The sequence below is a fragment of the Puma concolor genome, chromosome C1 (assembly GCF_028749965.1).
Source record: "Puma concolor isolate L17-30 chromosome C1, mPumCon1.1.hap2, whole genome shotgun sequence".
Classification (NCBI taxonomy): domain Eukaryota; kingdom Metazoa; phylum Chordata; class Mammalia; order Carnivora; family Felidae; genus Puma; species Puma concolor.
The window spans coordinates 62,886,392-62,908,247 of NC_141674.1; the positions used below are offsets into that span (position 1 = coordinate 62,886,392).

At 36.9% G+C, this 21,856-nt stretch overlaps 1 long non-coding RNA gene across 2 annotated transcripts in view; it reads right to left on the reverse strand.

Moving 5' to 3' along the window:
• Positions 1-21,856, reverse strand: part of LOC147578102 (uncharacterized) — a 97,952-nt gene that overhangs the window by 37,512 nt on the left and 38,584 nt on the right. The window contains exons 2-3 of one of the 2 annotated variants that reach the window (XR_015254198.1): positions 20,027-20,109; positions 3,776-3,884 (exon numbers count right to left, since the gene is read on the reverse strand). This is a non-coding gene — a long non-coding RNA (uncharacterized LOC147578102). Of the gene's footprint in view, positions 1-3,728; positions 3,885-20,026; positions 20,110-21,856 lie in introns of both variants that reach the window. The other variant, XR_015254197.1, reaches the window with a different exon arrangement.

Consider the following 21,856-nt stretch of genomic DNA (forward strand, 5'->3'; position numbering starts at 1 on the left):
TTTCTGTCTCTCAAAAATGAATAAATGTTAAAAAAAATTTCAAAAACATATCATTTCAATAGATACAGAAAAAGTATTTGACAAAGTACAACATCCATTCATGATAAAAATCTTCCATAATGTAGGTTTAAAGGGAACATACTATACCATAATAAATTTCTAGAATATGAAATTCATATAAATATATGAATAATCCACAGCTTTTATCATAGTCAACAAAACTGAGAGCTTTTCCCTAACATCAGGAACAAGACAAAGATGTCCACTCTCAGTACTTTTATTCAACATAGTATTAGAAGTCTTGGGGCGCCTGGGTGGCGCAGTCGGTTAAGCGTCCGACTTCAGCCAGGTCACGATCTCGCGGTCCGGGAGTTCGAGCCCCGCGTCAGGCTCTGGGCTGATGGCTCAGAGCCTGGAGCCTGTTTCCGATTCTGTGTCTCCCTCTCTCTCTGCCCCTCCCCTGTTCATGCTCTGTCTCTCTCCGTCCCAAAAATAAATAAATGTTGAAAAAAAGAAGTCTTAGCCACAGCAATCAGATAAGAAAAAGAAATAAAAGGCATCCAAATTGGTAAACTTTCACGATTTGCAGATGACATGATACTCCAGATAGAAAACACTAATGACTCCATCAAAAAAACGAGTAGAACTAATAAGTGAATTCGGTAAGGTCACAGGATACACAATGAATAGACAGAAATCTACTGCATTTCTATACACTAATAATGAAGTAGCAGAAAGAGAAGAAAACAATCCCATTTTAAATTACATCCAAAAAACTAAAATACATAGGAATAAACTTAACCAAGGAAATGAAAGACCTGCAGAAAAAGAAAGAAAGAAAGAAAGAAAGAAAAAAAGGAAGGAAGAAAGAAAAAAGAAAAAGAAAGAAAGAAAAAAGAAAAAGAAAGAAAGAAAGAAAGAAAGAAAGAAAGAAAGAAAGAAAGAAAGAAAGAAAGAAAGAAAGAAAGGAAGAAAGGAAGAAAAGATCAAGATGATTTGTATAGAAAAGTGGAAAACACTTTCCTGGCATAGTGGAATGAAATGAATATCAGCAAGGAGGCAGAGATAAGCATTACGTGTTTAAGATATAGTAAGTAGAGTATTAATATAATAGTCACCATTTATTGAAAGGTAACATGGCTTAGTGATTAAAAGCATGGCCTCTGAAGACAGACTTCCTGGGTTTGAAATATACTACTACTTACTAGCCATTAAAATGGTAAGTTAATTAATTTCCCTATACCCCAGTTTTCTGTTCTCTAAAATTAAGATAATGATATTACCTATTTTAGAGGGTTGTTACAAGATCAAATGAGTTTACAAAGTATTTAGAACAGTATCCAAGCACTTTGTAAGTAGAGTTAGTTAAATGAAGTACTGAACGTATTGTAAATATATGGTATTCCAGGCACTGCACTAAGCACATAATGTTATTTCATTTAATCTTTATCATCTTATAAGATATATATTATTATGTCTGTGTTATTGGTGAGAAAACTAGAAGAGAGAGTTAAATTTCTTAAGATCACACAGTTGGTAGTTTTCAAAGCTATGATTCAAACAAATGCAAAGCTTGTGCTCTAAACCACTAACCTATATTTTCTGAATTTAGGTAGCAGTGGAAAAATAAAGCAAAACAGGTGAGGCCAAATTATGTAGGCCTTGAAAACATCAGGCTAAAATAATTATATCATCTACTATAGGCAGTGAGAAGTCACTGAAGGTTTCTGGGCAGTGATGTGTTTTAGAAAGATTTATCTGGCCACAGAATTCTGGATGGATTATAAATCCCTGGGTCATAAAAGTATCAAGCAAACACAAACATATCTGAAGTGAACTTGCAGAAAGTAGGCCATTTTTTTTTCCTTCAAACTCACCCTTAGATATTCATCCATCTACCTAATCCCATTTGGTCTCTAAACCATAATCAATACTAGCAGCAGCACCAAATAACCAAAGAAAAGTTGAGACTGCTATTGGCTGATTCCTAAATCCACCTACACCCAACAACAGTGTTCCATTCTACTGCCTAAATGCAGGTGCAGACATTCATGTATATCCATAGTCTCTTTGTAATCTACAACTGAAAGGTATTTAACAACTAGAAAATGAATCACATGTGTAATGCCTCTTGATTTAATAGCCCAACTCATCTCCCCAGATGCTATCCCCAACTATAAAGCATTGCTGGGGAAAATCACACAGCCAGGGTTGCTGCTACTACAAATTCATGATCTTCAACCTCAGCTGGGCCTGAAATACTGCCAGGCAGCTCTAATCAGACATTTCTCCTATTCCCTTCAGTGGCTGCTTCAAACTTTCACCACTTTTAAGCATTTTACACCTCTCCCCCCATCCTACCATCACTGACGCCTCCTATTCCACACACACATGCTCAACAGATGATTTTTTCTGTATTTTGCCGAGGAAATAAATTTAAGTGCAATAATGTAAGAATTCCTCAGCTCCTCACTTGCCACCACCAGGATATTTGTTTGTAAACCCACTTATTTCTATGTCTTTACCTCCTAGATCAGTAAAAAGGTGTCCTTCCCTGCATCTAGAGCTAATCATTTCATCTGTACTCTAGACTCCCTGCCAACTCTATGATATCACTCCACCAACCCATTTCTCTCATTTCTAAAGTTTCAGTCTTCCTTCTCTTCTGGTTCTTCCTTTTCTACTGCCTTTTCCCTTTATCACATTCCTGTAGGCAGCTCTATTATTTAAAATTCTCTTTTAACCCATATTCTCCCCTCCCCCAACCCCCTACCTACTCTTTTTCCATTCAAAGTCAGACTACTTGAAAGAAGAACTTTATATTCCTTGAATTCCTTCCTCTCTTCATCCATTCTTTTGATTTTTCCTTGGACCACATGTTCATAGAATGGGATTAGTCATAACCCTTGGTTCATGACACACTCATCACTGGTTCATGCATGGTCCACTTTTAATAATTAAGTTGGTAAAACTACTTGCTCTCTCCCCTTCTCCATCCTGCCTTCCACTTTCCCTTACAGGTTTTATCCTCAAGAAGAGCATTCCCTTAATGAATCTCATGACCTGAATCTTCATAAAAGACACTGCTTCTTGGAAGCCTGACCAAAGACACTAAGGATGATAGAACAGAAAGATAAAAAGAGCCTGAAACACTGGTGAAATCATGGAACTACCACACTAATTCTGGACTACTTAACTCTGGGCTCTTTTTACTTAAGAAAAATAACTATTTGGTTAAGCTCCTGTAGCTGAGTTTGTTAGACTTGCAGTTGAGCATAGTCCCTAAATAATCCACTCCTAAACCTCACTTCTCCAGTTCAGACCACTCTTAGAAGAAATTCCAGACACACGCATCTAAGTACTTTCCTAACACCTTCATTTAGTACCTCAATCCCAATTTGCCAAAAACTGGACTTCTAAATTTCTCCCAAAATAGGCATTTCTTTCTGTATCTCAAACAGTGGATGTCACCTCTAACTGTTCACTATCCCAAACAAAATTCTAAATGACAAACAGAGCCCTTCATCCCCTACCAATCTTTTCACACCTCTGCTCTATCATGTTCCCCTATACCATTGGCCCAGATTGATTTAGTCACTGAATCCACTCCTGAGGATTCCCTCTTTGAAATATATCTCACATATATTCTTCCCTCACCACTTCTCCTGCTAATGCCACTGCCTTACTTCAGGTCTTCAGCATTTTGCTCTTTGAAAATAGCTTCATACCTGGTGTACTTGCCTCTTATCTTGATGTTCTTCAATTTATTACTTACCCACACTTCCATCAGATGGACTTTGTTTTGCAGGAGGCAAAAAGTATTTTCCTCTCTTCCCACAAGTAGTCTTCATGGTAGAATAGGATAAATTTGAAGTGGTTGTTTCCTGAAAGAGAACAGAAACAAAAAGGAAAAAAAAAGGAACTAAGTTCTACATCTGTTTTTACACAATAAAGATTAAGAAAATGTGCAGGATAAGGAGAGAATCCATACAATAAACTAATTCAGCAGATGCAGATGCTTTGAACCAGAAGGGTCTATGAAATCCAACAACCCCCTTCTCTTCCCTGTTCTTCAACCAAATCTGTAGAGATTGGGAGGAACATGTGTGGTTCAAACTTCAAGCGAACTTCATCTTACTACCAAATGTCCTTATACTTTGCTGACTGCTGAGTTACTGCCCAAATCTGCTATCATTCCTCTTAGAATTTTTTAATGATTTTCTTCAGAAAAAAAATGTGAACATCTAAGTCAAACCCTATGATCTGGCTATAGTAAACTACCCAGAGTTTACTATACCAAACTAACCAAGTAACACTATTTCATGCTTCCACGCTTTTTTGCATCCTGTTCCCCCTACATGTCACACCATTTTATTCTACCCTTTGCTCTTAATTAATAAAGTTCTATTTATCCTACATGATGCAGTTCAAACCTTTCATAACCTACTAAGTCTAAGTCTAAATGCCCTGCAGATACTGGACTTCACTATCACTCTAGGTGAACTGTTGAAGCATTTCTTTTTTTCTTTTTTTTTAACATTTATTTATTTTTGAGAGACAGAGACAGAGTGCAAGTGGGGGAGGGGAAGACAGAGAGAGGGAGACCCAGGATCCGAAGCAGGCTCCAGGCTCTGAGCTATTAACACAGAGCCCTACACAGGGTTTGAACTCACAAACTGCAAGATCATGACCTGAGCTGAAGTCAGAGGCTTAACTGACTGAGCCACCCAGGCGCCCCTGTTGAAGCATTTCTAAAACTATGTAGTAATAGTTAGCAATGAACTCCTTAGGGGAAGAGACTACAATGTTGTAACTCAAGAATGAATCTGTCCCTCATACATAGTAAGTTCTTCCTCCCCAAAATTTGTTTAATGTGATACTTCAGAGAAGTATGTAATCTTCTCATGGGCACATAGCTGGGAACACAACAGGTCTTCTGACTAAATTTCATGTTTCTTCTTCTACATCACAACTGTGTCTCTTGAAAGATCAGTAAATACAAAACCCACAAGCACTCATATAAGCACACAAAATTATATAGCAGTTACTACTCTCATCAACCATTAACATGTAGGTCTCTTCCCTCTAAACGCTTTCCACCAGTTTTCCTAAATTCATTTCCCTCACAGGTCAGAGAATGGAATTTCCTAATTTCAAAAGTATTGGTCTTTACAAATACTATCACTTATTTAATAAAATATTTTCTTGCATTCTTCCTGAATTATGACCAACAGCAAGGCAACAAACTGAATCATGTGAAAATAATTTAGAAACAAAGTGTCTTTACCATGTCCACTAGAAGATAGCACCGTAAGTTCACTGAATACTTACTCTCTTATGTTTACAACCTGCACTACTGAAATTTAAATAAAGTGTGTTAATTTAGGGCAATGTAATCCATTTTAGAGATTAACTACCTAACAACTGTTATGATCCTCAATAAAGAGCCAAACAGACCTTTTGAACCAAACTGAAATATGGTTTAGATACTATTTTTCTGTGAAGGTGGGAATAAAAATGAAAATTTACAAGAGCTAGGAATGCAACCAAAAAAAAAATTTTTTTTTTAATGTGGTGTCTTGTTTTGCTGTTGTTGTTGCCATCATTAACTGATTAACTTTCTTTTTCTTTCTTTCTTTCTCTCTTCCTTTCTTTCTCTTCCTTCCTTTTCTCCTTTCTTTTACATCTTTCTCTTCTTTCTTTCTTTCTTTCTTTCTTTCTTTCTTTCTTTCTTTCTTTTTTTCTCTTTCTTTCCTTCTCTTCTTTCTCTTCTTTCTTTCTCTCCTTCCTTCCTTCCTCTCTTCTTTGCAGGTTCTGTTGCCTAATTTCCTTTGGACTACCATGATTTTACTCAGTCTTTGGGCATACATGTGAAAACTATTGCACATATCTCAATTGAAATTCTGCATAGTTTTGTTGGAAATCAGATACTTTCATATTTAAAAAAAATATAAGATACTTAGTGAAGTAAAAGGAAGAAAAAGAGAAAAACACAAAAAGAGTTCATCACACATGAAATATTTGGGGAAAATAAGTAGCCATGTTAGTTTACTAACCAGGAGAGCTAGAATAAATCAAAACTGAAAATAATTGTACCAAAATAAAAAACCAGGTAAATTTGAAGCTTCAGAACCCTAAATCCACTACTCAAAATAGCCCAACACCAACTGAAATGGATGTCCAGTCCAAATATACAGCAAGAAGTAGATGTATTCAAATAGCATTTAGTCTAAAGCTGAGTGTTCATTTGCCAGGCAGACAGCCCATTAAAAAACTGTGGTTTTGGGGTGTTTTCAACTGAACCTGAGTTTTAAGATGTATGAATTAGTTTACCTCCTTGGAAAGACATGATTTCCTGTTTTCAGGAGAAATGCAAGCCTCTAAAAGCTTATTTAAAAGGTTCAAAAGGCTACTTAGGCATCAAATAACTATTAGAAACAATATTTTGACTATTTAAGTGTAAACGAATCAGAAACATATGGATTAAATTTCCCTTAAATTGCACATGCTCCAAACTGAAGAGTATAAGCAATGGGTGAAACCTGTTTTGGATTTCAGTGAGCCCAAAACATTTGAAAAATCATATGAGATGTTCAGTGAACTCAAGAGTACAGCTGGATTCACCCATCCCTAATTCATTCCTATCCTATGCTTCTGGTCTTAATATAAGGAAGGGTGTTAAGTACACAAGTAGCTTACAGGTAAAACGTGTAGATCTAAATATAGATGTGATTTAAAAACAGAGAGAGAGAGAAGAACTTTTTAAAAAGTATTTTAAAAACCTGTGTGTTAAAAGAAAGTCTTCCAGGGGCGCCTGGGTGGCGCAGTCGGTTAAGCGTCCGACTTCAGCCAGGTCACGATCTCGCAGTCCGTGAGTTCGAGCCCCGCGTCGGGCTCTGGGCTGATGGCTCAGAGCCTGGAGCCTGTTTCCGATTCTGTGTCTCCCTCTCTCTCTGCCCCTCCCCGTTCATGCTCTGTCTCTCTCTGTCCCAAAAATAAATAAACGTTGAAAAAAAAAATTTAAAAAAAAAAAAAAAAGAAAGTCTTCCAGTTTTAAACAAAATCTAAAATAGCCTTTAGACTCTTCATACAATTTTATTTTGAGTCTTTTCCTAATTAAAGACAATTTATATAACTCTAAGATGGAGAATAAAATAAACTAAAATTTTTTTTAGCTTCCACTATGTTCCAGACACTGTGCTTGATATTTTTACACACATTATTTCTTCACCCAATCCCACAAACCAGTTTCATGTGCCTATGCACAGAGATAAGGCATTTGTATTTCACTCGATTATTTTTCTCTTCACCTTGAGCAAGCAGTCTGTTTACAATAAACAGCCAGAGTCTAATAAGCCAGCTGAAAAACATTATATTTCCTCATCAAATTAAACTGATAATATTAAGAATTAAAGTCCTTAGCTACCAGTTGAACTACATAAAACTGAATAAGAGCACATGTTTTGGGATAAAAAATTACTTTATATTTTTGTACCTTCTTTGTATAACTGGAAAAATAATACCTACCTTATAGGATCATTATGAGTATAGACTGGGGAGTTGTATGTAATATGCTTGAGAGTAATGTGTTCAATAAGTGATAACTATTACATAAGAAATATGTGTATATTGATGTATGTGCTCAAAACTTCTTTTCTCCAACAACCAGTCAGATCCAGACTGTGTAACTGCCTATCACCCTTATCAAAATGAATCCCTCTGATCTCTCTCCAGACTCTCTGTGATAAACAATTCACCATTCACTCAGTAGATTATGAATGGTCCCCACATATCCTGAAGAGGTTGCTTGAAACCACCTCCATCACAAGTTACAACTCTCCACAACATGTGTGGACCTAGAGGGTACTGTGCTAAGTGAAATAAGTCAGACAGAAAAATATAAATACCATATGATTTTACTTATATGTGGAGTCTAAAAAACAAAACAAATGAATAAACAAGCAAACAGAAGTAGACTCACAAATACAGAGAACAAACTGGTGGTTGCCAGAAGGGAGGCAGTTGGAAGGATGGATAAAATAGGAGGAGAAACAGGTATTAACTTCCAGTTATAAAATAAATAAGTCATGGGGGTGAAAAGTACAGTATAAGGAATATAGTCCATAATACTGTAATAACTCTGTACGGTGACAGAACTAAACTTACCACGGTGAGCATTTTATAATGTACATAATTGCTGAATCACTGTTTTACACCTGAAATAAATACAACGTTATATGCAAACTGTACTTCAATAAAAAGTAAAAATTAAAAGAAAAAAGTTACAGCTTTCCACCCCATGGTGCCCTGTAAAATGCCATGCTGGTATCTTGAAGATGGAGGCTATCCCCACACCTATCAGAAGTAACCTGTGTCAAACAGCAGGTCCTGCCATGACCCAGCTCCTGCTAACTGAGGTATAGCACTACTTTTACACGAGTCTTCCTTTCCCCATCAAAATCCAGCTGACTCCTCTTCCACCAGTTCAAGGAGTTTACTTGGGCTCCAAGAAGTCATAGCTCTTTCTTTGGTATACTTCAGCTCCAGCACTCTGCTCATCCACTCTGCCACCACTGGAGTAACTGGCACAACCCAATGTGCAGGCATATTCAGTGTAGCCCCAATGCTCAAACACACTATCTTTGAGAAAGAGAAGATATACTGACAGCCCTCTCCCTACATACCACTCATGCTGTCTTATCTGAGGGTCATGCCTCTGCCCCCTCATGACTTTTACTCAGAGAAACAGAAATGGGGTGGCTAGGAAGAGTTTCCAGAACCATATCACAATTCCACACAGAAAAATGACCATCAGACAGTTTTCGTTGACTGCTCCCCCACCTTTAACACCAGCTTGCATGCCTTTTTTTTTTTTTCCCTTGGAAAAAGATCTGATTCCATAGCATGGCAGCCTATGAGGTTTCCAAAAGTCCCTGTGCAGGTTTTAAACTTCTGAGTTATATTAAACCTTGTCACATTTGCTGGTTAGTCAACGTTCCATTGCCTGTCAGCAGTGAAAACCTTACCAGGTTTCACACCAAGAGGTGTTCTTGCCAGCAGGGATCTTTGAGTCACTTATCTCCATGAGGTTTAATGAGTTGCATTAAGTCAAGCACTCTGACAAATCTGTACATACGGTAATTGGTTTTAAATGCCTAGTGAGAGGTTGCACACGGAGCAAAGGTGTTGAATATTGTGTACTCACCACAGGTAATAATTTTAAGAGCGAACCTAATGGCTTAAGAGCCTTCTAATTTTTATTAGGTCTCTCTTTGGTTGGGTTGCTCTTTGTTTGAGGTTAACAGGACCAAAAACTAGTTTTAGATCATACCTAAGAAGATGAAAGTGACTGGCACTTAATAGAGGGCCCACCCTTCAGCTATGTGCTCTCTGGGAGAGGGAGAAAGGGAAATAATGGGAAAGTATAGTAGTCCTCCCTTATCTGTGGTTTTGCTTTCCCTGGTTTCAGTTACTCACAGTCAACTACAGTCCAGAAGCAGATGACTCTCCTTCTGATATATATCAGAAGGTTAATAGTAGCCTAAAGCAACATCACAATGCCTATGTCATTCACCTTATTTCATCTCATCACATAGGCATGTTATCACTTTATATCATCATCATCATCATCATCATCATCATCATCATCATCAGAAGGGTGAGTACCATACAATAAGACATTTTGAGAGAGATCACATTCACATAACTTTTATTATAATATATTATAATTGATCCATTTTATTATAAATTATCATTAATCTTTTAATATGCCTAATTCATAAGTAAACTTTATCTTAGTCATGTATACATAAGAAAAAACATAGTACATATAGGGTATAGTACTATCCATGGTTTCAGCACCCACTGGGGGTCTTGGAATATATCCCTTGGAGATAAGGGGGGACTACTGTGTACCCTTCCTTCCTGCAGCTTCAGTGATATTAAATAGTAGTTCATCTGTCAAAGACAGGGTTAGAGGTGGCAAAGTAGAATTCTGTGTGCTACTTAAGCTTCCAGGCCCCTTTTATCCATAGTGTCATCACTCAGGCCAGTTTGGGACAGGGCTATAGGGTTGTCAGCAGTATTGGGTTACCAAGGAAGGAGAAAATTCATTATTGGAGCTGCTGGCCTGGTAATAGAAGGTGAGTGAAGCGAAGCGAAGCGAAGCGAAGTGAAGTGAAGTGAAGTGAAGACATAGGTCAATGTCATACACCATCAGGCACAAGGCTCTCAGTACCAAGAGTACATTTGTCAGGCTTAGCATGGTAGAGAGGGATCTCAGCAGGAATTTACACTGATGTCCTGGTGTATTGTAACTGTGGTTCAAGGAATTCTGTCCATATCAGAGAGATCTCCAGGCCATGGAGGTGGTGACTGTGGGCTTGTGTCTAGGGGTACAGTTGTAGCCCTCAAGGAGACAAATGAGATTGTCAGGCCCCTGCAACAGTCTGAGTTCAGGGGGTGAGGGGAAGCTAGATCTCTAGGAAACTTGACTAGAATACTAAGAAGGGTAACCCTCAGACTCTTCTCTTTCCCATATTTCCCCCTCTTGTTACTTGCCTTAATATTTCAAATACCCAATCAGAAACCTAGGCACCATACATGATACTTCCTTCTCCCACTCCTTCATATCCAAACCAAATAACAATCCTTTGTTCCACATCCGTAACGTCTTTTAATTGTCACTTCTTTCCATCTCTACTGTCATTACCTTAGTTCAGGACATGATCATTTTTGACCTAGATTACTAGAGTAGTCTCCTAACTATTCGTCTTGCCTTCCCACCAATCCCCATTTCCTACCACTACCTCCCTTACAGTCGTGCTCTAGCCCTCCCTAGTTACTTGTAGCTCCTTGCATGTGCCAAGTTCCCTCTTATTTCTAGGGTTTGCACATCTTCATTTGGTTAATTCTTACACTTTTACTTTCTCAAAGAGGGTTCCCAATTCCTCAGGAATGGCCTCAGTGCTCCACCCCCATGAAACCACAGAACCCTGTAATAAGGGCTATTAATACCATACTGCAGTGTCTCTTTTCTTGCTTTTGTCTTTTTGATCAACTCTGTACCACCAGCTATTAGTGCATTGCCTGAAACACAATATGCAATCAGTGAATATTTAATTAGTAGACTGGATTCTGTGACTGGTGGCTATACTCCTGACGTATCTGATTGTGAATCTAAATGATATTATAAAAATATATATATATATAAAGATATTACAAAAACAAATTAGACAAAAAGTTAAAAATAGAACTACCATATGGTCCAGCAACTCTATATATAGGAAATTAATCATTATCTTGGATATATCTGCACTCCCCTGCTCATTGTAGCATTATTTACCATAGCTAAGACATGAAAACAACCTGTATCCATTGACGTATTAATAGATAAGAAGAATTTGGTGTATATACAATGGAATATTATTCATTCATAAAAAAAGGAATCCTTCCATTTGCAACAATATGATGGCCTTTGAAGTCATTATGCTAAGTAAATCAGATAGAAAAAGATAAATACTTCATGATATTACTTACATATGAAATTTTAAAAAGCCATACTCCTCCTGTTAGTCATTCTAACACTGAGTTTAGACCAATATTTCCTCCAAGCTGATCATAAATTCTCTTTGCCTTTCCACCCCCATGTATAAATCCTACCTATCCAAATTGAGGTTATCCCAGGTACAAGAAAAACAGGACCCAACCTTGATAACAAGAATTAAGATGTTAGTTTGCTGAAATGAAATCAAACCTTTCTTCACATATAGAAAGCTGATCTTTTTTATATAGAAAGCTGATCAATTGAAATAAAACAGCAGTTTTACATAATAAAAAGCAAGGATCTTCAGGTCACAGTAATGTTGCATCTAAGGTTGGTCAGAAAGTAAGGCTTCCTAACTCTGTTTTCATTAATTAGCTAGTCAAAACACTTTCTGTTGATGTACTTGATACTCTCACACATTGAGACTTGCCAGAATCTGCTAATCCTGATCCTTCATGTATTTTCTGTAAAGACTGGGAAGCTGGATCCTGTATGAATGTGAAGGTTGCCTACCAGATAAAAATACCCACCTAAAACAATGACTAGGGTCTGAAATCAAGCCTAAACTCTGCTCATCAAGCTTTGTGTCCTGGCTTTGGGGCTTGCATCACCCAGGGGACACGATACCTTTTTCTAATCCATGCAAAAGTACTTTGTGGGTGGTAGGGATCCTGCTTGAAAGCGTTAAGATTCAGCACTGTCACAGCTCTCAAGTAACCCTAGAAGACCAAAATTCTGAATTATATGTTCCAGAGATCCCAACGGCATTCATCAGTCTCAGGATATACCATTCTGCCCTCTAATCATCATGACTTTGAGCCTGAACCATCAAATGAATCCACTCAACCTCTGCCCATCAAGACCTTGGCTTATAGTGGAAACTGCCAGACCTTTAAACCATGCAGAACAAACAACAAAGGCTATAAAAGTCAGCTTGAGGCTAGGAAGTAAGCAAAATCTAGTCTTCTGTTTATATTTCAGACCTGCTTGATTCTAAGTGCTTTGAGCACACTTGCATCTTTGGCTGGTAGTGCAATATCTCAACTTTCTGGGAACACCATCTTTGTTGGGACTTAGCCTCCTAGATATCAGCCTTCTGACTAACTTCCTGGATATGATTTTGGGCTCCTGACTCAGCCTTTCTAATGCTACTCTCCCCTGAGGCTGACCACCCTTTCCACTAGTGATGAATGTGATCCCAGGCCCAGCATTCAGCCCAATATAGATAATGATATGGCCCAAGTGATGATGCTAACAATATGGTATGTTCCATGGGCTCCAAAATACCAAACTTCACAAAAGCGGGGGTTTTCTACATATTATTTCATTATCTTCCTTCACTACTCATCATAAAAATCTCATCCAGTAAGACCAAAAGGGCTCATCATATTCTTATCTTTATCAACAATAATAAAAACAATAACAAATATCCACTCTGGTGAAGACCATAGAGCTAAGTTATAGAGAACAAAGATTTATGAAACCCAGATCATATTCTTGAATGTTGCCCATCAGTTATGTATTGTGTCTCAGAACAGCTCTCATTGGTGCAAAGTTCTGGCCATAACCAGGATGCCAGAGGAACTGCAGAAGGGCAGCAAGAAAGCAGGTGTAGGCTTCCTGGCAGAAGCTTTCTTCCAGGCTAGCAGACTAAATCTTTAACCCCTAGTGTTTCTGAAGGCTGGCTCTACTGCTGAGCCCTCTTCCTCCCTTAGTAGATCCCATCGAAAATCAACCTGATCTCCTCCTTACTGTCTGCAGTCTTTCCTCACCCACATCTCTGCCTATTCTCCTCTAAATCACACATTTGGTTTCCATGCCTGCCTTTAAACTCTGTCTCTGGAAATAAAAATCCACGCTGACATCACTTAATTTTCTTGACATCACTATTTTTGGCTGCATCATTCCTGTGACCTGCATGTTACTATCATTCATCTTGCCCTACTATGGTTTTATTGGTCTCATAACTCAGTTACAGTTTTTGTTGTCTGAGGGAGGAGGATGATGGAGGTAGACGTAGCTTTAGGATAAAGCAGATGCTGTGGACAGCAAAGAGAAAAGAAGGAAAAAACCTGGGTCTCTGATGACTTTTTAAAATTGTGGTAAAGTACATATAACACAAAATTGGCCATTTTAACCATTTTTAAGTGTACAATTCAGTGGCATTATATTCACAATGTTGTGCCACCATCACCGCTGTCTATTTCCAAAACTTTTTCATCACCCCAGAGACTTTGCAACTGGCCATTCAGCAACAGCTCCCATTCCCCAGTCTCCCATGCCCCTGGTGACCTCTAATCCACTTTCTGTCTCCATAAATTTGCCTATTCCAGATATTTCGAGTAAGCGGAATCACACAATATTTGTCCTTTCGGTTCTGGATTATTGCACTTGGCATAAAGTTTTCAAGGTTGAAGGTTTGTGAAGTATGGTACCCATTATCAACAGTGTAGTCCTGATTCAATTCATATTTTGTATATGGTTATAAATCTTATATAGCTTTTAACTTGACACTTAATATAAACCCATTTGATTTGAATATACAGGCATAACTCATTTTATTGCACTTGTCTTTATTGCACTTCACAGATCCTGTGTTTTTTACAAATTGAAAGTTGGTGGCAAACCTTTGTCAAGCAAGTTGATTGGCACTATTTTTCTAACAGCATTTTCTCACTTTGTATCTCTGTGTTTCATTTTGACAATTCTCACAACACTTCAAAATTTTTCATTATTATATTTGAATTGCTGCAATCTTGTGATAAAACTTTAATGAATGAGGAGTTGCTTTTTATGGATGAGCAAAGAAAGTGGTTTCTTGAGATGGAATCGACTCTTGGTGAAGATGCTGTGAAGATTGTTGAAATGACAACAAAAGATTTAGAATATTACATAAACTTAGTTGATAAAATAGCAGCAAGGTTTGGGAAGACTGACTCCAATTTTAAAAGAAGTTCTACTGTGAGTAAAATGCTATCAAACAACATCTCATGCCAAAGAGCCTTTATGAAAGAGAGAGTCAATCAATGTGGTAAATTTCATTGTTGTCTTATTTTAAAACATTGCTGTAGCCACCCCAACCTTCAGCAACCACACCCTGGTCAGTCAGCAGCTGTCAACATTGAGGCAAGACCCTCCACCAGCAAAAAGATTATGACCCACTGAAAGCTTAGATGGTAGTTAGCATTTGTTAGCAATAAATTATTTTCTATTTCAGGTACATAAATAGTTTTCAGACATAATTCTATTGCACACTTAATGAATTATAATATGGTAAAAACATAATTTTTATATGCACTTGGAAACCAAAAAAAATAATTTGACTCACTCTATTGCAATACTTGCTTTATTGTGGTTGTCTAGAACTGAACCTGCATTATCTCCAAGGTACATCTGTAATGTATGTAGTACGTGTATGTGATTTGTGCACACTTTAGTTCCATGAACCTTGGGAAAATGATTCTACAAATATCATATATAGATATAAATGTATAGTTTTGTTTTTTTTTTGCAAAGTGATACATTCTTCTTATTTATTAAATCACTAGTTTCAGTGTTGTATAGAGCTATTTGTGGAACAATTTCAGAAAAGAATTAAAATATTGTGAAAATTTCAGCTTAATAAATATTTATATAAAAACTTCAGAATTTCATTCTTTTTTTACTGCTGAATAGTATTCCATGGTACATATATACATTTGTTTATCCATTCATCTGTTGATGAACACTTGAGTTATTTGCACCTTTTGGATATGATGAATAATGTTGCAGTGAACACTGACATACAAGTATCTGAGTCCCTGCTTTTTATTCTTCTGGTTATATATTTAGAAGTGGAATTGCTAGCTTAAGGTCATTCTATGTCAAGCTCTTGGAAGAACTGCCAAACTGTTTTCCATAGGGGTTACATTTTACATTCCCACCAACAACATAAGAAGATTCCAATTTCTCCATATCCTTGCCAATATTAGCTATTTTCTTTAAAAAACATATTATTATAGCCCTCCCAATAGGTGTGAAGTGGTATTTTATTGTATTTTTGGTGTGCATTTCCCTAGTTCCCAATGATGTTGAGCACTTTTTCATACACTTATTGGTCACTTGTATCTCTTCTTTGGAGGAATGTCCATTCAAATCCTTGCTCATATTTTAATTAGGTTATTTGTCTTTGTGTTGTTGAGTTATAGTAGCTCTTTATGTATTCTAGATATAAACTTTTATCTGTGATAAAAAAGATTTACAAATATTTTTTAGATTTCTTTTCACTTTCTTGACAATGTTCTTTGATGCACAAAGTTTTTCATTTTGGTTTCCAATTTATCTATTTTCCTTCAGTTATTCTTGTTTTTGGTGTCATATCTAAAAATCTATTGCCAAATCTAAGGTAATGAAAAGTGCCCCTATGTTTTCTTCTAAAAATTTTATGGCTTTAGCTCTTATATTTGGGTTGTTGACCCACTTGAAGTTAATTTTTATATATCATGTGAGGTAGAGATCCAACTCTTTCCTTTGCATAGGGAAATCCAGTTGTTCCAGCACATCTGTTAAATAGAAAATTCCTTCCCCATTGAATAGACTTGGTACTCATGTCAAAAATCAATTGGCCATAAATATATGGATTTACTTCTGTAATCCCAGTTACATTCTATTTGTCTATAGGTCTATCTTTATGCCTTTCATGATTTTTTGAGTTGCTGAGTTAACAAACACTGAAGGTTACTATATTCATTGTATATTGCTGCTATAACAAATTTCTAAATTTGTCTTAAACAAAAATGAAGTTATTATCTTATAGTTCTAGAGGACAGGGTTCCAAAATGGGTTTCACTGACATAAAACCAACATGTCAGCAGGGCTGCATTTCTTTCTGGCAACTGTAGGAAAGAATCCATTTCCTTATCTTTTCCAGATTCTAGAAGCCACCCACGCTCCTTAGCTCATGGCCTTCTTCCATCTTCAAAGCCAGCAATGATAAGTCAAGTCCTTCTTACACTGAATCACTCTGACTTTTGCTTCATCATCATGTTTCTGTCTCTCTCACCCTTCTTTTGCCTCCCTCTTCTACTCTGTGATTATATCAGACCCACCCAATAAGTCATGATAATCTCCCTATTGTAAATTCATCTGATTAGCAATTTCAATGTCCCTTTACCATGTCATATAATATATTCACTGGTTTTGGGAATTAGGACACAGACGCCTTTGCGGAACTATTGTACTGCCTTTCATAGCCATTCTGGGTCTGGACTTGTAGTCATTTGATACAAGAAAGTTTCCTATAGTTAAAGCCTATATAATTTGAGGCTGGGCCTGATTTATTCACCAGTCTCCCTATCACCACTCAACACAGTGCCTGGAATATAGTATATGACTGATAAATACTATTGAGAAATGTATTTACTGATGCTACTAGTGCCCAGATAGTTTTTTTTTTTAATTTTTTTATGTTTATTCATTTTTGAAACAGAGAGAGACAGAGCACAAGCAGGGGTGGGGCGGAGAAAGAGGGGGACACAGAATCTGTAGCAGGCTCTAAGCTCTGAGCTGTCAGCACAGAGCCTGACACGGGGCTTGAACTCAAGAACTGCGAGATCATGACCTGAGCCAAAGTTGGATGCTCAATGGACTGAGCCACCCAGGCGCCCCAGTGCCCAGATAGTCTTTGTCAATGATTTTCAAACTAAGTCCCATAGAATTCTAAAGTTTCATTCCTGTGCCTTGGGAACCACTTTGAGGTAGGAAGTAAAAACTGCCGAGGAAGAAGCTGAGCCTTTCTTCAATCCAAGCAGTTTGCCTTTATCTATTTCATTTTTTGAGATTCTATGTAAAATTATAAGAAGTCTACTGATATAGGAAGTTAAAAAAAGAAAAAACTGGGATTAGCTCATTGACAATATAGCACAACTCCAAAATGTTTGCTTCATGAGTATGTTGATTTTATAAGATAAACTGAACCAGCTGTCTAGGTGAGTAACCCCTGTAGCAAGAAGGACGTGCTTCACGTGGTGCCCAGCTGAAATTGGGTTGACTAGAACTAGAGCATGAGATAGTCTCTTCACAACTCTGCATTCTAAATGTAGTTTCCTGTTCAATCCCCCAAATATTTCCTTCCAATTAAGCAATTCCCTTGGCCCTTAATTTCAGAAAGCTCCTTGGAGTTCAGTTGGTAACGAAGAACTGCCTTTTCCAAACTATTCACAGAAGAAAAGCAATTGTGAGCATTATTAAGTGCTTACTCTGTGCCAAGCACTGTGTTGAACAATTTACACACATTATTCCTCATGTGTATGTACTCTTTGCCATAATCCTGCAAAGTATACCGTATCTCCATTTTACTGATAAGAAAACTGGGAGAAATAAATATCAATCTACCTAATGCCACAAAACTTGGCAGGAGATCTTTTAATATTTCCCCCACATGCTATTCTCAAAGACACCCATAAGAATAAGTGAACTTTTTCCTTGCTGTCCTAAGATGGCCCTTTCATCTACATAATGTCCATGGAATTCAGAGATTCAATCATGTTTAAGTGAAAAGTAAGCTATAAGCAGTGGGAAATCTGGGTAAATTCCACATCTTCAGTAAGATATAAAATTTCTAGTTGACTTAGGAATAACTAGGAAGTTATTTGTTGAAATCTCCACAAAAAGTCTAATATGCTTCCTGAGTGAAGCACAGTAAGCAGCTGACTAGAGGCAGTTTAGTTACCGCCTGCTCTGAAGGCAGCCAAACTTGGGCTTGGGTTTGAACCCTGGCTTCAACTGACTGTGAGACTGTGGACAATTTTTAACTCTTCTAAGCTTATGCATTCTCATACACTAAAAGGGGGTGACAATAAAGGCATGGAGAGGATTAAGCAAGATAATGACAACTGGAAGCGTTTGAAATAGTCCCAGTCATACAGTAAACAGTAAATATTGGCTATTGGTATAACTGTAGGATTTATAAAGCTTTTAGATGTGAATTTTAGATGTCAGTTCTCATATAACAGTAATAATTAGCAGCAAAGATAATGAATCAGTAAAATAACAATAATAACTGTTCCTTCCCTTCCCTGATGGTTGATATTTTCCATCTACAGGAATGATCCCATCAACATCAAATCTGTTATAACATATATCATCTTAAAAACAACTCTCCTGTGTACCACATTTCCCTGTAGCTATCATCCAATTTTTATGCACCCATTACAATAAAAGTCTTCAAAATCACGTTGACACTCAACTGTCTGTACTTCCTTTCCTTCTGTTCTCCTTTGAAATGACACTAACAAGGTTTTGAACACCTTTTTGAAACCTCTTTGAAACACCTCTTTGAAAACCACTTTTGTCAAGATCAGCAATGACCTCCTCATTGCCAATTCAATCCTCATTTTGTCCTTTAAGCAGCATTTGACACAGATGACCACTTTTTCCTTTTTGAATCATTTTCCTCACTTGGCAACATACCAGCACTGTGTTCCTTCTATCTTCTCATTTCTTCTTTCCAGTCTTTTCTACTGGTTCCTACTTATCTTTCAGAATTCTTTTACTAGAATGCCCTTGGCCTCAGATTTCTCTGTGCATTACCTAACACTCTCTAGTAATCTTATCCTGTTCTATGCTTTAAATACCATATATAGACCAACAGCTCTTAAATGTATATCTCTAACTGCAGCCTTTCCTTTGAATTCCAGATTTGCATATTCAATTGCCTACTGGACATTTCCATTTGGATGCCTAGTAAGTATCTCATATATAACATTTCTCAATCTGAATTCCTATTTTCCCATTTTACCCTCCACTTTGACCCTTCCTTAACTGTATAAATGGCAACTCTGTTTTGTTTTGTTTTGCTTTTCAGTTGATCAGGTCAAAAACTTTTTTTTTAATATGAAATTTATTGTCAAATTGGTTTCCATACAACACCCAGTGCTCATCCCAACAAGTTGGACAAGTTACTTTGCTTCCTTACACCTGTTTCCTCATGTGTATAATAGGAAATAATATCTATTTCAAGGTACATTGTGAAGATTTAAAGGAATAACATGTGAAGAGCTTTGTACAATGCCTAAAAGTTATCTAACATTAATATAAATAAGAAAAGTAAGAATCAGAAAGTTTAAAATCCAAAGTCAAACAGCTAGGCTATAAAAATAGGAGAGGGCTGGATAAGGAATCCAGAGCTGTAATGCTGGAAAATTGGCTTATTTGTGTTTGTCTTAATATTCTTGAAACTAAATCTAGACAAGCAGCTTTTTCTCCTCCATTTGGTGCTAACTCTAAAGAGCAGAGTGAAGCCTTTGTTTTCAAGTTTTAGGAGATCCTGTTGATGTGTCCTGTTTTCTGTAATAAGTACTATCACTTTTCTATTGTTTACTCACACAACAAACATGAATAGGAATTTATAATCTACTTGGGAACATAAGCCACATGTTTTGATAACAAGGAAGTTAGGAGAACTGAAAAAGTGCTAAGGAAATTCAGAGGTGAGAAGCATACCTTTATTTCTTCGTAGGTGAAAACACTCTCCTGTTCCTTTCCTCACTCCCAATCCATAGGGCAGTTTCTTTGTAAACTCCTTGCTATGGAAACAAATATATAAGAATGATTGACATGCACACATACTTTTCTCCTAAGTGTTAAGGATTCCTGTTTAAGTTCCTAACATCAATTTCTCAAAACAAAAATGCATAGACAATCTTTGGAGGAGTTAATCAGAGTACTTTTTATTCATCTCATTTGGTTTGCACACCTAAGTGGTGCCTCTGGGTATGCCATAAAAAGAGCTTTAATTGAGAGCAAACAAACTTGGGTTTTACTTACCTTGGATCCACTAATTAGACTCAAGATAAAGAGTTCCTTTCAGGGAAGGGAGTGTGGAGCAGATACTTGTTTTTCCCAAAACTTTTGTCTACTTCTGCAGTTATATATTTTTTAAAGCACATATATTGTGTAGGATTATTTACAACCTCTGGAGAGAACAAACATGAAGCATTAGTGTGCATGGATACTGTCATGTGTTAAAAGAAACGCACTAGCAGTGGGCCTGTAACTACAGAATTCTGAGGTTGAATTTCAGGGTTTATTGGGGTAAGGGAGTGATTCATAAGGATGTTGATATTTTAGCATTTTCTATTCAACACGGGAATTTAAAGATTATCTTAGGAGAAATGAAGGAGAAAGCTATATGTCTCAACTCTTATTTTTAATGAGGGTGAATTTGCAGAGATGTCAAAAATTGGATAGTTCATCTGCCAAATCTCTGTTTTACATATGCACTTTTTTTTTCGCCACCTTATTCTTGTCAAAAGGTGTTGCCAAGAATCATTCCTGTCAAGGTGTTTAGTGCCAGCACTGTCCAAATAAGAAGCAATGTGAGAAAGAACTGACTTTAGGGGCACAGATGCTATATTAGTGTTGGAACTATTCCTGTGTGGAAGCTTCTCTGCTTCACACTGAATAAAACTATGATATTTACTACCATTTAATCCAGAGACCCCTTCTCCCTTCCCCTTATAGTAACAGCACTGTGTGGTTGTTTTTTTAACTACATCTGGACTGCAAATATAAAAAATGCATCAGCTGTAAGTAGAGTTGTGACAATAAGACAAAATTCTTGCCATTACTGCTTTCACTCAAAGCCCTGAAACTCTTGCTTATGATTCTGTCTCCCAAAGTAAAACCCCTAAGTAAACCTCTCTAAGCCTCAGCATCCACACTAGAAAATTAGGAATTATAATACCTACCACACACACACAAACACACACACACACACAAAGTTGCCAAGGTTTAAAATTATAGCCTTCACATACCATTTAGCACATACAGCATAGGAGACATAAACAATAAATGCTATTGGAAGGGAATTAGAGTGCGGAGGTTTGTCAACAAACACACCTAATTTTGATCCTGCTCTACTACTTATAAACTGTGTAACCTTAACTTTAAAATGGCCAACTTAATTTTCCTGAACCTCAATTTCTCAGAATGAATCAGAATGATATATTACCTAGTTCATAAATGTGGGATAATGAAGTGTGATAATACATCTAAAGTGCTCACCACAGTGCCTGACACATTCTAAATACTCTACATTAGCCATTATTATTAATTAATTACTTTTTGAATGCTTGTAAAAATAACATATTTTAGCATACGTGCAGGAAAATCCCTGCCAAATAAGTTCATTTATTTTCCTCTAAGAATGAACCCTCTGACAGAGAAGCCTCTATATAAGTAGAGAATTATAGAGTCCTAAAAATAGTAAATGAAAAAGTATTATTAAATTGATTAGATCATCTTAAAATCTCTCAATCTGGGAATATCCAT